A 13,136-nucleotide genomic window follows, 5' to 3' on the forward strand; every position below is an offset into this window, starting at 1 on the left:
TGTACAATCACGCATTGTTAATTACATTCGCCATTCATGAGCAAATAATGAAACCAATGTATCAATCCAGAAACACTCTCTCTGGAAACGCAATGTAACTTACTGCCACCTCACTTAGGTCAGGCCAATACCTCCACTACGTGTGAATGCATTTGGTTAAGGATGTGCCTGAATTCATTGAAATGTCTCGCAAGAGGGGTTTTTTGATGGTCAGGTTTGATATTGGACTGATGATTATGCATTGTGTTTTCACCTTGCGGGTAGTTTGACGAACTTCGTATTTCCCACATGGGGAGCCGACACTATAAATCCACTTGAACGATTAAAGTTAGTTTAATTTTTGTATCTCCTGAGATGGGATGGTATTTTTACTTTGTGATCATTTGCAGTCAAGAGAGGGAACGTTCCTGTTCTGGATACACAATGTAAGTCTGACTTAAAGATACACATGAAATACATTTAAAAACGAATTACCCCTATGTCTACATTGTTCATTTGGAAAATCCAGCACATCTTTCAATATTTATCAACACTTTTGACTGTATTCAAAATGTTTCTATTTCATCCAAAACAACGTCCTTTTTTATATTTTGCTTTGCGAGAGAGAATTTAGGTATGAAAGCAATTAACCATGCGTGCAGACAGCCACTCTCCTGCGCGGCGCCTCCGTAGCTTTATCTTATCACCAGCGGTTTGCGATTGTTCTGCGGAATATCCTTGTTGAATGAAACATTGTTTCATTAATTCTCACTGGTTCTTGAGTTCACTTTCATCACTCACAATTCTCTTCACTCATACTAATTCACTGTACGGACAACAACTTAGGGTTCCCGATGGTTGAAAACAACCTACATAACTAATTATCCTTGTCCGTAAGTTTCAAATATCATGTATCTGTAGTGATGTGTCAGAAAATTGAATATTGCAATACCCTTCATATTTTCTAAATATTTGTGGATATGCAATAGGCCCCCAGGCCATATGATGAACACATCAGCTATATAGCACCCCCACGTTTTAGGTCAAGACTCCCATTGTGAATTATTCCATATATTATAATGCTCTGGTTGATACATAAAATAAATTGCACATGTGGTGCCATTTTGGCACCCATATATGTCCCAGATGTCTGTAGATAAAATTGATTAGGAATTTGAATTAAATATGCAGCAAATTTCATTTTCACCACAGATTATTAATGCACATAGAGACTGTTGATTGGTGAAGGTCTCTCCAATCCTCTGAATACTCAACTTGCCCCATGTCATCTTATCCACCTCTGGTTTTTAGCCCATTGCACTTTGCATGTTGGGAATTGTAGTTTGCCTTTTTTAGATTGTAAATATGAGCCTACAATCCCCAGCACATATGACTGTTGGCTGGAAGAGGTAGGACTGGTTCAGAGTAAACCTGATGGCGGAGGACAAGTTACTAACTGTGGAAAATGAAGACTCTGATGACACCTAAATTCATTAGATGTTCTCCTCTGGGACTATAAAGATTTTGCAATATGTAGTGATTATGGGAAAAGAGTGTGATTCAAGGTTCCTCAAAATTAGTCTTTGACAGCCTTTTTTCTAATGTGACTTAAGTGCCAATACATGGAAAAGTGCACATTTGTCACGCAAAGGTTGCTCGCCAAGAACGTCACTGTTCGAGCATGCACACAGAATAAAAAAAGCTTGCCCTGCGTATTCATGGAATTATCTGCACAAACCAACAGTATAAGCACGTCGTGGACACAATGCCCCCGACACGCCCCCACACAAAGTAAAAACAGCCAGAACAGCTACTTTTGCGTGCTCCCCCGGGTGCAGATACACGCACCCTTCAAACATTGCGTGGGGTCCTGTGCAAGCAGGCCTGCATCTCGGAGACCCTGCACAGGGTCCCTCATAACGGTTACCGGCACCCCAAGAACATGGATACGTTGTATCGTAATTCGGTTGAAACAGAGAAAATGTGCGTGCAAACCCTCGTAAACTATTCCTGCACCACACTACACTGTGTACACACACCCATAATTCCAATCGGGTCCGCGGCTGTGTACACGCACCCCTAAATCTGACATGCAAACCCATGTCTGTGCTGCAATTCCAATGCACAAGTGTACTTATGCCTGCCTTCGGGTGGCGTAGAGATGGAGGGATTTGCGTGGGCATTTCCCCGCTGAGAGGCTGCGCGCTCGGATCCAAGAATACGTATTGTTCCACGCAGTAGTGGGCGTGCTATGGACTGCCTGCGGCCCGTCCCTCGTAACGCCCACTTTTTCCCTTGTTCCTCCTCATTTTCCGAGTTCCGCCCACTACTCTGCTCTCAGCGCAGGCCTCTCCAACGCTCCGTGTTGGTGTCTCACGCAAGGCACTCGACTGTTCGCAGAGACACGCTGAGCCTGCGCAAAGTCCCCACAAGCTAAGAAAAAGTGCTGCGCAGTGAATCCCATTAATCGACTAACGTGGTTTTGCAGGCAGAAAGGCGTGCAAATACCCAATTTTCCATGCAAATAATTCCATGAATCTGCTCCTAAATCTATAACCTTGCTCTCATATCTGAAGCTTGCCATCCGGTTTGGGGTGCAGGAAAGGAACACCAAGAGTGATGGGCCAGGAAGGACAGGTTCTGCATTCGAGAGTAGTTGGGAGGCACAAAGTGGTATTGTGGCAAAGACACGTGAAGGTGAAATGCAGATGTTATGACTGAAAATGTGGTGTAAAAGTGATGGCAGATAAGAGAGAAGATAGGGGCTCATTACATGTATGGAGGTGGAGGAAAAAAGTGGCAGTAAGGGAATTACCACTACTTTTCCCACTCCACCATACTACATGTTTGACCCTGGAGTGGGGGATTTAGCGCCAGCATCATGCTGAAGGTAAATCCTCCCACTTTATGCAGTACAATCGGCAAAATCGGTGGAATTACCGCAGAAGTATTTCCGACGGCAGTAATTCAGCTGAAATCCCCAATGGAGTCCTATGGATTCCCAATTAATGGGGACTAACACCGCCTCCACCACTTGTATTCCGGCAGTAAATCCACCGGGCCAGGAGGTTGTAAAGGTAATTCCATTGGGCAGTATTCCGGCGAATTTACTGCCAGAATACTGCCCAACTCGTAATGATGCCCATATTTCAAAAAGTCCACAATCCAGAAAGGGAATTGTGGATTGGGGAGAGCCTGGGCAGAGCTGGAGACTGGAGGCAAAGTAGCATCCCTCACAGCTACCATAGGGGGTGTCATTATTGACTAATGACACTGTAGTGAACCTAACACACAAATGGGGTTCATTGGCCAAATAGAATTGAGCCTGTATGGTCTGAATGCGTCTGTGCCCTGGACATTAGCCGCCTGTAGGTTTCAATTGCTTGGTGGAGCTCATCCACTGTTTTAAGACTGTCTGGACATTGTCGCTCATTAACTCTCCCAGCATGCATCCTACAGAGGGTAAAAACCTCCCTACCTTTGTTTTAATACCAACAATTCTTTTGGGTCACGGCATCCTGCTTGTATTTGGCCACTCCTTCGATGTAGTGAAATAGGGGTGGTTCATACTTCCTCGCATGCCCCTCTAGTCTTGACTAGTTCCTACATTTGTTTCTCATGGTTGTTTGTCATAGATTCAGGTTTCAGGATGGACATCAGTTGGTTGATGGCTATGGTGGCAACACCAGCCACCCTCAGGCTATGTGGGCTTTCTTGGTGACTGCTGTCCACCTGGTTTTCACTCCCGGTTGGTTGCTTGGTGTTGCAATGGCCCTCAATATGTTCTGCATAAGGGACGGAGGCTATTGCCAGGAGGGGTGCACGTCTATCTCAGTCCATTTCTGGATGGAGAACATTCACACCAGAGGTCGGCTTCTACAATGGCATCCATGTAATGATCATTCTGCTACGTGCACTGCGATCAAAGGGGGAAGTGACCGGAAATTGCCTGGGAGTCCATCATGTATTAATTTCATTGGACGAGCATCTCAGAAGGCAGATTGTAGCCTCGCCTAACTTGTATTTGGTTGCTTGTGCACTAAGCAGAGGCATTATAGATTATTATGGTATTTATTGAGCACGGATCTGTCTTTGAGAAGCAACAAAGCTCTTTACAGAGGTATACAACAATACAGATACATAACGGAGCACTTTACAGATGTATACAACAGTACAGATGCATAACGGAGCACTTTGTGGCCCTGTGCTTCTCGCTCACCTTTGGTTGCTGTTGTGTTGGGCATTGACAATCAGTGACAACCTGCTATCTTGATTTGAGAGATCCGAGTACAGTGAGTGCCTTCAACTAGAGCTTAAGAACTTCACTGGTTGGCACGGCCAGCCCAGCGGCAGCAGCCATCATTGCCTTCATCAGCACTTATCAGAAGCTGGGTGGGTGCGTGGCAAGTCAAGGGCGAGGCCAAAGAACGGAAAATTCTGGCTGGACTAGCCAGTATATGACGGAGCAGACAATGGAGGAGAGAGGGGGCACACGTTCAAAAATAAGATGACTGAGGATCCATCGCCACCAGCCGTCTCTCCACTGCCCACTTGCGGGGACATAACCGCCACAACGGCAGTGGAGATTAAGGAAACGGGAAGGTGAGGGCAAAAATGTGGCATGCGAAAATGCTAGTAGATACTTGCGTGCACCTATTTCTAAGGTCAGTGGGGCCTGTCTAATAATGTACTGTACCACCCAAAGTACAGAACTACCTACACAAAGTTATCAAAAAAGACAGACAAGGTTATTCATATACTACTAACTGTAATGGGACACTGCAGTCTGGTATCGAGATCAGACAAAGTAGAGACAGCACACAATTCTAGCTGTCCCTATTCACACCATCCACTGAACCGACGGGCCGGTGCGTGCCTGTCTATGAAGAGACAGAACAAGAAAACAGCCATCCAGGGCTCTGTGAGGGTGTGCACATCATATCCCGTGTCTCGATACAACAAAAAAGCAAAAGCTGGTAATTTTATGGCTATTTTCTGCAAATCTTAGCACACAGCAAAGTTGTATTGTATTGTATTGGTTATTTATATAGCACCCTTTCCCCATTTGTATAGCCTAAATGCACTTTGTGGTTGGAACACCCTCAGTGACCTCAGTCCATGGGCCTCATTACACGGTAGGCGGTAAGGATTTACCGGTACTGGTATTTTACCGGTACCGGTAAATCCTTACCGCCTTACTACGAGGTCCCTTTGCGGGTTGGGGATTTTAACGCCTGCTTTTTGCAGGCGTTAAAAATCAACCCGCAAAGGGACCCAGGGAGCTAATTACGGTACCGCATTTTGCGGTGCCGTAATTAGCGCCTTCACCATTCCCATTATGCCCTATGGGGCAAAAATGGGAATGGGGAAGGGCAATGGTGGAAGGGGGGATTACTGCCCCTCCGACCTTGGAATGGGCCGGTAATTCCCCTTTCCACCAAGGCGGTGCCAGTATTTTACCGGCATGAACCATGGCGCTAATTGCGCCGAGGTCCACCGCCTACCGTGTAATGAGGCCCCATGTGTATGAGGTTCTAAGATGTTCAATTAAAAGAAGCTTGTGTGCCTTTTTGCCAGGCTCAGACTTATGTGGGCTGGCAAAGTGCCAGTAAGCAGCCCGCAGGTCAGGCACATGGGTGTTCGCTGTTGGTGGTTTAGGATAGAGTGCTATGGCTGAAGATTTGATGTGTGCCCAGCTAGACCAAATTTTATTTTGCTGGTTGTCGCTGTACACTAATGGTAGAGGTGTTGAGGTACATCAGGGATTTCAGTGTGAATGGGTATCTGTGCTGCTAGACCGGAATAGCATAGCCATAGCTGCATTCTAGGGTGCCATGCCTGTGGCCTGTGTCCACAGACATGATGCAAGGCATACGTACCATATGCTTGGATGGAGTTCGACTGAAGTGTTCTTTTTCTTGGTCTAATGCAATTGAGTGGTCTTGCTATTCGTGATCTACCTCGAACAAAAGTCTAAGCAGTGGGTGAGGGCCTGGAGGAAAGGTGGGGTTAGGGATGGAGACGGGGAATAGGAGCGGGTGATAGTTTGTTACAGTGTGCCTTTGCGAAAGCTGCCAGCATCCATGTGGCATTGGTGGGTAGGAGTGCTGTTGTGTTTTTCTGGAGGACGAAAGTTTGTCCCGGAGTGCTGCTGCGAACGCTGCTGCATCCGTGGGATATTGGTAGATAGGAGTGTTGTTGTGTTTGGGTCAGCGTTTCTGTGTGCCTAACGAGAGTGTAGAGTGAGGGAGGGTTTCAAGAGAAGGGAGGGAAAAGCCAGGTTTTGGGGTCCTTTCCGAATGCCAGGTGATTGTCAATATTGCTTATGTGGGATTTCCGGATGATCAGCACTTGGACGGAGAAAGAGGATCTGCTCAGTCTGGAGGAGTTGTAATGTGGGACCAATAGGAGAGATGCTGTGTAAGATCTGACAGTCCTTGATGGGTGGTAGCCGGTGATTTTGGCTTGAAGCAATTCCGGGCCGGTGTTGTGTATGCCCCGGTGAGTGATGAACGTGGCTTTAAAGGTAGCTCGTCGACCAATAGGGAGCCAATGGAGGACTCTCAGTGTAGGGCTGATGTGTTCTCTGGAAGGTAGGTTAATGAGCAGGCGTGCTGCAGCGTTTTGGATTCTTTACAGTTTCCTTAGCTGAAACGCTGGTGCGCCTAGGTAAAGGCAGTTTGCATAGTCTACGCGGGAGAGGATGATCGAGATGGTCGCGGAGTAACAGTGATCATAAGAATTCAACAGTGATCATAAACATTCAATCTTATTTAAAAGGCGTCAATGTCACAGGCATACTCCATTTATTCTTCCTGGACCATGTAACTCTCCATTAACATGTGCTCGGGTATTACATTTAATTAAAAGCGCTGTTACTGCGAAGACGTACAGATCGCCAGTGATTAGTCGAGCCCTTAGCGGTACTAGCAACTGGCAATGTAAAGTGTTTAGCATAGATGCGCCCTGGCAGCTCATACCAATGCTTTCTTATAATATGTGATGGGAAATGTGGGGTTTGGGGCTTGCTTGCCTTTGTTAACAATAGGAGTGGCTTACATCAGCTGTGGGATCAAAGAAGGGAGACAGGGGAGTGAGGGGGACAGCACTAGGCGGATCCAAGAGGCCAGGCCTCTAATTAATGGTTGGTCAAGAGGCTGCCCAATAGATGCCAACAAGAGATGCCTTTATGAATAGATTTAAATAATGTTCCTAGGCCTGCTCGCGGGTATTACCAGGCGTCCTTAGCGGGACCTGCGAGCAGACCTCGTCATGAGACGGTAGGGGGTTAACGGCGTCGGCAGCTCTATCAGCGCTGTTAACCCCCATAATGAGGCCCTTGGTTTCTAGTGCCTTTTTTATGATGCATGTCATCCACGTTGCTTGCTTGTGGTCACTTTGTCCGTTTTTCTTCAATCATGCAAACACTTTAGGGTGTTGAGCTATGTATTACAGTACTGTTATGTAAAACGCTTGGCAATAGTGCACGGTCAGGGATAATGATGCAACCTCATTATTTTGAAGAAGGGGAGAGGCCTGGCGCCTTCCGCAAAAGTACACAGACATTAGCGGCCGCCTTTGCCCAATGTTCACACCAAACTGCTGCTTTTGCCTGGTGGCCTGCAGGGATGTCGTTTCACCAAAATGCCAGGGGTAGCGGAAGTGACATCACATGACCCTTGATCTCTGATGACACCACAGGAAGTGATGTCATTGACCCCACCCCGAAGTGACATCACAAGAAGCAATGGAAGACAACCATTTTCTCCTTGACAAAACAGGAAGTGGCATCACAGAGCATTCTTTCTAAGTACACTATGAAAAATATGGTTACAATATTACTGTAACGTGATAGACATTTCATACAAGAATGGATCACCATATGTAATGGCAGAAAAAAACATGCTATAACTGCAACTTGCGAAAAGCAAAATAATAGTCCGAAATGGATGCTTATTCTACTCTAAATGCTTTTTGGAGCATTTTGTCTGCATTGTGAATTTGAGGTGTTTAAGAACAGACTAAATCAGTTACTCGCCCCCTGAAGAGTGCCTGAAATTGACCTTTAATGAGCCTTGCAATTATTTTATGAAATTCCAGAAAGTCAAATAGCCACATTGCATTGGCCACAACTCAGGAACTTCAAATTGTCAAAAAAAGAAAAGGAATGCTTTTTTTGGGGGGTATGAAGGGAGGCCACAGGGGTCGCAAGTGTGACCCCTGGCAACCCCTAAATGACATCCCTGGTGGCCTGGCTGCACCTCTCAAAGAGTGATCTAATAGCAGGCTTTAGAAAACCTATAATTTTCCAGCAGAGAGTCACATCAATCTTTAGGGCGCGTAACCCATACGTTATTGACTTAGCCTTCAACTAACAGCAACCGAACAAGAAGAATTATTTTTTAGTCTTTTATTTGACATTTCAATTGTCACGTACAGGAAACGTGGCAAAAGCTGCAACAGCCATGACAGCTGTGTGTTTTGCGAGGACAGTCCTCCCAGCTAAACGCGGCATTCTGACCATCATTGTGCAATGGGTTGTCCTTCCGGTGTCCCCCGCAGGGACATGCACAGTCTATCGCTGCATGAGCTGATGGGAGGGCATGCATAAGAATGCACTGATACATCGGCCCGCTTCTGTGATCTGCGGTCCGTGGCTTCTTCGTGGCACACTGGCTGTGTGCTAATATTCTCCAGAGATCAAGGGGCGCTTGGTTGCCTTCTGGAAGCCTTCTGTAATTAACAATGTGCAGCCAAATTGCCGTCTCGGCAGACCTTCTTTAAAGTTTGCCTTTCTTATATGGCTCTCGATAACTGAAGTGCAAACAATTCAGACTTGGGCTCTTTCAATTTAAGTGTTAGAAAAAATTGCTTTTGCTCAGCTGCCGTCCTGGTGCAATTGAGAAAATAATTGCTGAGTGGATTTTGGGGAGTTGAATCTCTGGTTTATTGATTGGCTTGCGGGATTTTTGTGTTTTCACTGTCCACTGTCACTGACCCATTTCAGAGGCCTGAAGACAGGATGACCTGCAACACACACTTCCCCTCCCCATCTAACAACAAAAGCCGTGGGAACTTACCAAATAAGCAAAACAGAAAGGCGATGACTGGAAGGTTTCAACTCATTCTTAACCACTGGCACAGGTCTGGGAAATCCTCCAGATCATTGTTTTCTGATTGGACATGTATTGGTCATTTTCTGTTTCCAGTCTGTGGCCAGACATTTGTCAGGCACTGGATGTCTGTTCTTTGGGGTTTACACCTCTTTGAGATGCTCTTTCTGTTTACAATTTAGCCCGAGTGATTTACAATAGTCCAGGTTTTTGTGTTGGACGTCTGGTTACATTCATAGTAATTTTATAATATGGGACTATACACACTGATATTAACACTACATATGGTGATCCATTCTTGTGTGAAATGTATATCATATTATAGTGATATCGTAACCATATGTTTCTTGAGGAACAATGCTATGTCATGCCACTTCCTGTTTTATCAAGCAGTGAAAGGTAATGTGCCATCATTTCCTGTGATGTCACTCGGGGCAGGTTCAAATGACATCACTTCCTGTGATGCCATCTGGGTCAACGGTCATGTGATGTCACTTCCACTACCCCTGGCATTTTGGTGGAAATGACGTCCCTGCTATAGTGATCAACGCCAGATAGGGGGCTTAATGTAGATCCTCCCTAACTACTAGCTGCCAAGAGAGGACGCACACACACACCCTTGTCTCTGCTGCTCAGGGTCTTTCTAGTATTGTCCTAAACACGAACGCACAGTGTACCTTCCAGCAGGATAGATAACATGCTGACGCCATTTTAACATCAAATCTCCCTTTTTGTGTCTGTCCAAGAACAATATAAGCCAGTTTTCAATGTCATAATCTCTATTGATGCTCCTGTTTCTGGGGTGGAGGGCAAGTGTTGCCATGGTGCCACCTGCTGGGTGGGCCAGAATGTGCACTCCTGAGCTTTATTTTTGCTACGTAAAGTAATGCATGTTTTCTCTCCCAGAAAATGTGCTCTGCTCAATGGATGTCACTTTCCCTGCCCCTGCTGAAAGGTATGGTGAACACATATATGATAGACTGTCTAATGACACACCAGTAGCTGCAATGGGACTTGGTCACATGGCAGACACAGAGTCAAATGTACCTTCCTACAGCAGTCTGTTGTAATCAAATGAACTCCAACAGCCATGGGATTGCTATAGAAGTGCTGGTAACCATATACCTTCAACTGCATATTCTCATTGGTCTGGTGCCAGTACTTTGTTTAAAAGTCAGAATACAGATAGATTGAATTTATATGGTGACATACGTGGCAATCCATTCAGGTTCCACTGTCACCTGCAGCTGCAGAGTCATTGATGTATTTGCATCTGGCCCTAATAATTTCACCCACAACATATGGTGGTCCTAGCCAGGATGTCTTCTGTCATTTGATGTGAAGCATTGACACCTATCCCAGAAGAACAGCGCATACCTTCTCTCGGCACGGGGCAGGAGCTGGGAGCTTCAAAGTGGCCTCTGCAACATAATGGGGCTGTCACATGTGAGCGATAATTACTGCAGTGCTTTTGATCTGAGGCAAACATGAGGGCCATGGAAGGATAGTGTGGTTACGAGAGGAATTACACGTGAGGTAAGGGGCATGCCATCTGGAATATGCTCAAGCCCCACTTCCCTCATGAGGACCCCATTACTTCCTGCAGGCAAGGCACTCTGGGAGATGGCCTCACAAGGAATAACCCTTTTTACAGCATTGAGGACTGGCTCTTTACCGAAGGCTTGAAGTGGACGATTCTGCTGTGGCAAACTGACAATATAAGGGTGTGAGACCCACCCGCCCTTAATAGAATCATCTTTGAAAGCCCTTTGAGGAATCATCTTTAAGAATCATCTTGGCACAATCTTGGAAACACTTGAGGAAGATATCACTGGAACCTTGTTGGAAAAAGGATGACCAAAGTCCCATCCATTGTATAAAGACTAGGGCCTCCAAGGAGGGTGCAGATTATCACCCTAAGTGCTTCTGGGGGACATTTGAGGTTCCCTGATGGAGTAAAGCCTGACAGCTGAGTGACAGGGCTACCCAGGACTCTGCCTGCTGAAGTGGCAACCCTGGAAGTGTCCCTGCCAACCTTTCTGGTTGGGATGGAAAGAGGACGGACCTGCCTTTCCTCAGGGAATCAGTGAAAGGCCCCACAACACTGAAAAGACCAAAAGAGGCTGCCACTGGATGTCTCTACAATTTGAAACCATTTCAAGCTGCTTTGAGTGCTCCAAAATCCTTCGAGCCATTGCTAAAACCCAACAGAGCTGCCTTTGACACTCTCTCAACTTTCAGCTACTTTGAGCATTTCCAAGCTACATTGACCCAAACATTGCCTACCTGTCCCAAGGTTTGAGCCATGAGTCAGTGCTGCTTATTGAACTGCACCGCTTTGATGGATCTAGATGAGACATTTCACTGCTGAAGCTAAACCTCCTTCCAACATTTTTGGGTTTCTAGCTCTGTGAGTTGCGGCTTCTGGAGTTGCGCTGACCTCCATAGATATCAGGTTTTGTTTGCATAGGTAAGGCGTCACTTCAACTGCCACAACCTTTTATGACATACATTCTGTTTTATATGTGACCAGAGTGACATTGGTAGCCAATGAGTATGAGAGATTTTTTTGAATTTTATGATGCCAGCAATTGATTGGCGCAAGGGGTGTGGCGGGGATGGCAGAGAAGAGTACAATCCCCACAGTCAATCCAGAACTCATAGTGTGGTTAGAAGATTTTAGTTTTGCATTGCAATATCAGTTGCTGTGTGGGCCTTTTTTGGGCATGTGATGTCTGAAGGAGAGATTGTAGCTTATAATGAAGCCTAATGATTTGGAGCTTGGTGCTGGTTTTGCGGTGAACCATTGGAGGCTCGTATTGGATCATCATGATTGGACAGGTTTTGATTGGCTGGATTGCTGAGGACCACTTCTAATTTAACGTTGCGTTGAGATTTCGAAAGGTACTTGGCATCCAGGATTTAATAAGCATTGGACAGCTTTTCAGCCATGAGATGTCTACGATGCAGTGGACATTGTGTTGTGACTGTGTGACATCTGAATCGCTGATGCTCCGCGATCCCATGATCATCGAGGAGGGCTCCAGATGACTGGCAATGGAATGGAACCATTGAGGTGTGACTGTGTGTCATCTGCATCCCTGGTGCTGCGAGATCCCGGGATCATTGAGGAGAGCTCCAGATGACTGGCAATGGAATGGAGCCTTGCAGGACTCTGCATGCGATTGGACAACGTTCGGGTCCAGAATCTCCCATCTGTGCTGCTGCCGGTATGACAGAGAGGCGGGAAATGTCCACATGGCGGGAAATGTGTGAATATTTGCATAGTCAACTATTTCAAACCCTACAGAGATGTTGACTGAGTAAGAATCAATTGGTCTCCTTTGTCCATGACGTGACACACAAGGCGGTATCGAGTCCAAAGATCCTCAGCACAGTAAACCTGCAGACTGCTATGAAAGACTGACTCCCACCAAAAGAAGGGATGTGGAAAACCTCTGCACAGCATATGATATATGATTGGTTATTTATAATACGCAATACGCTTAATACACAGAGATTGGACCCGGGGATCAAACCTGTGTTGCTCCGTGTCGTCTTGTTTCCAAGGAGAGCACGTTGCCCCTGAACTATCGTCCAGTGACTACAGGTTGATAGCTTCTAGCACCCATAGTAATTTGGCTAGTTCATGCAGGTATGACCTAAGGCTGCCAGTAGTCCCCTCACAGTGGCACCCACTTCAGACAGTCCATTTTTAGTGTGGCAGACCACCAATACTGACTCTCTGTCCACACCAAGAAGAGAGTCCACATTCAAGCCCGTCTCTCTGCGGCATCTAACAACGCGGATGAACTCTTTAAAATCTGCAAGGAGCTGGCCAACCCTATTGCAGTCTCCACCCCTCCTCCTGCCTCCCAGGCCCTCTGCAATGCCCTTGACTCTCATTTTATCTAAAAATAACCAGGCCATCCTGTCTACCCTCCCCTCCCCTCCCCTCCTCCTCCTATTCCCTCTTAGTCTGTGCTTGCTAATCCCCCTTTAACCACCCACTCACCCTCCTTCTCTTCCTTTCCTCTTTTCTCC

The sequence above is a fragment of the Ambystoma mexicanum genome, chromosome 4q, assembly GCF_040938575.1.
Source record: "Ambystoma mexicanum isolate Mex_15411 chromosome 4q, UKY_AmexF1_1, whole genome shotgun sequence".
Lineage (NCBI taxonomy): Eukaryota > Metazoa > Chordata > Amphibia > Caudata > Ambystomatidae > Ambystoma > Ambystoma mexicanum.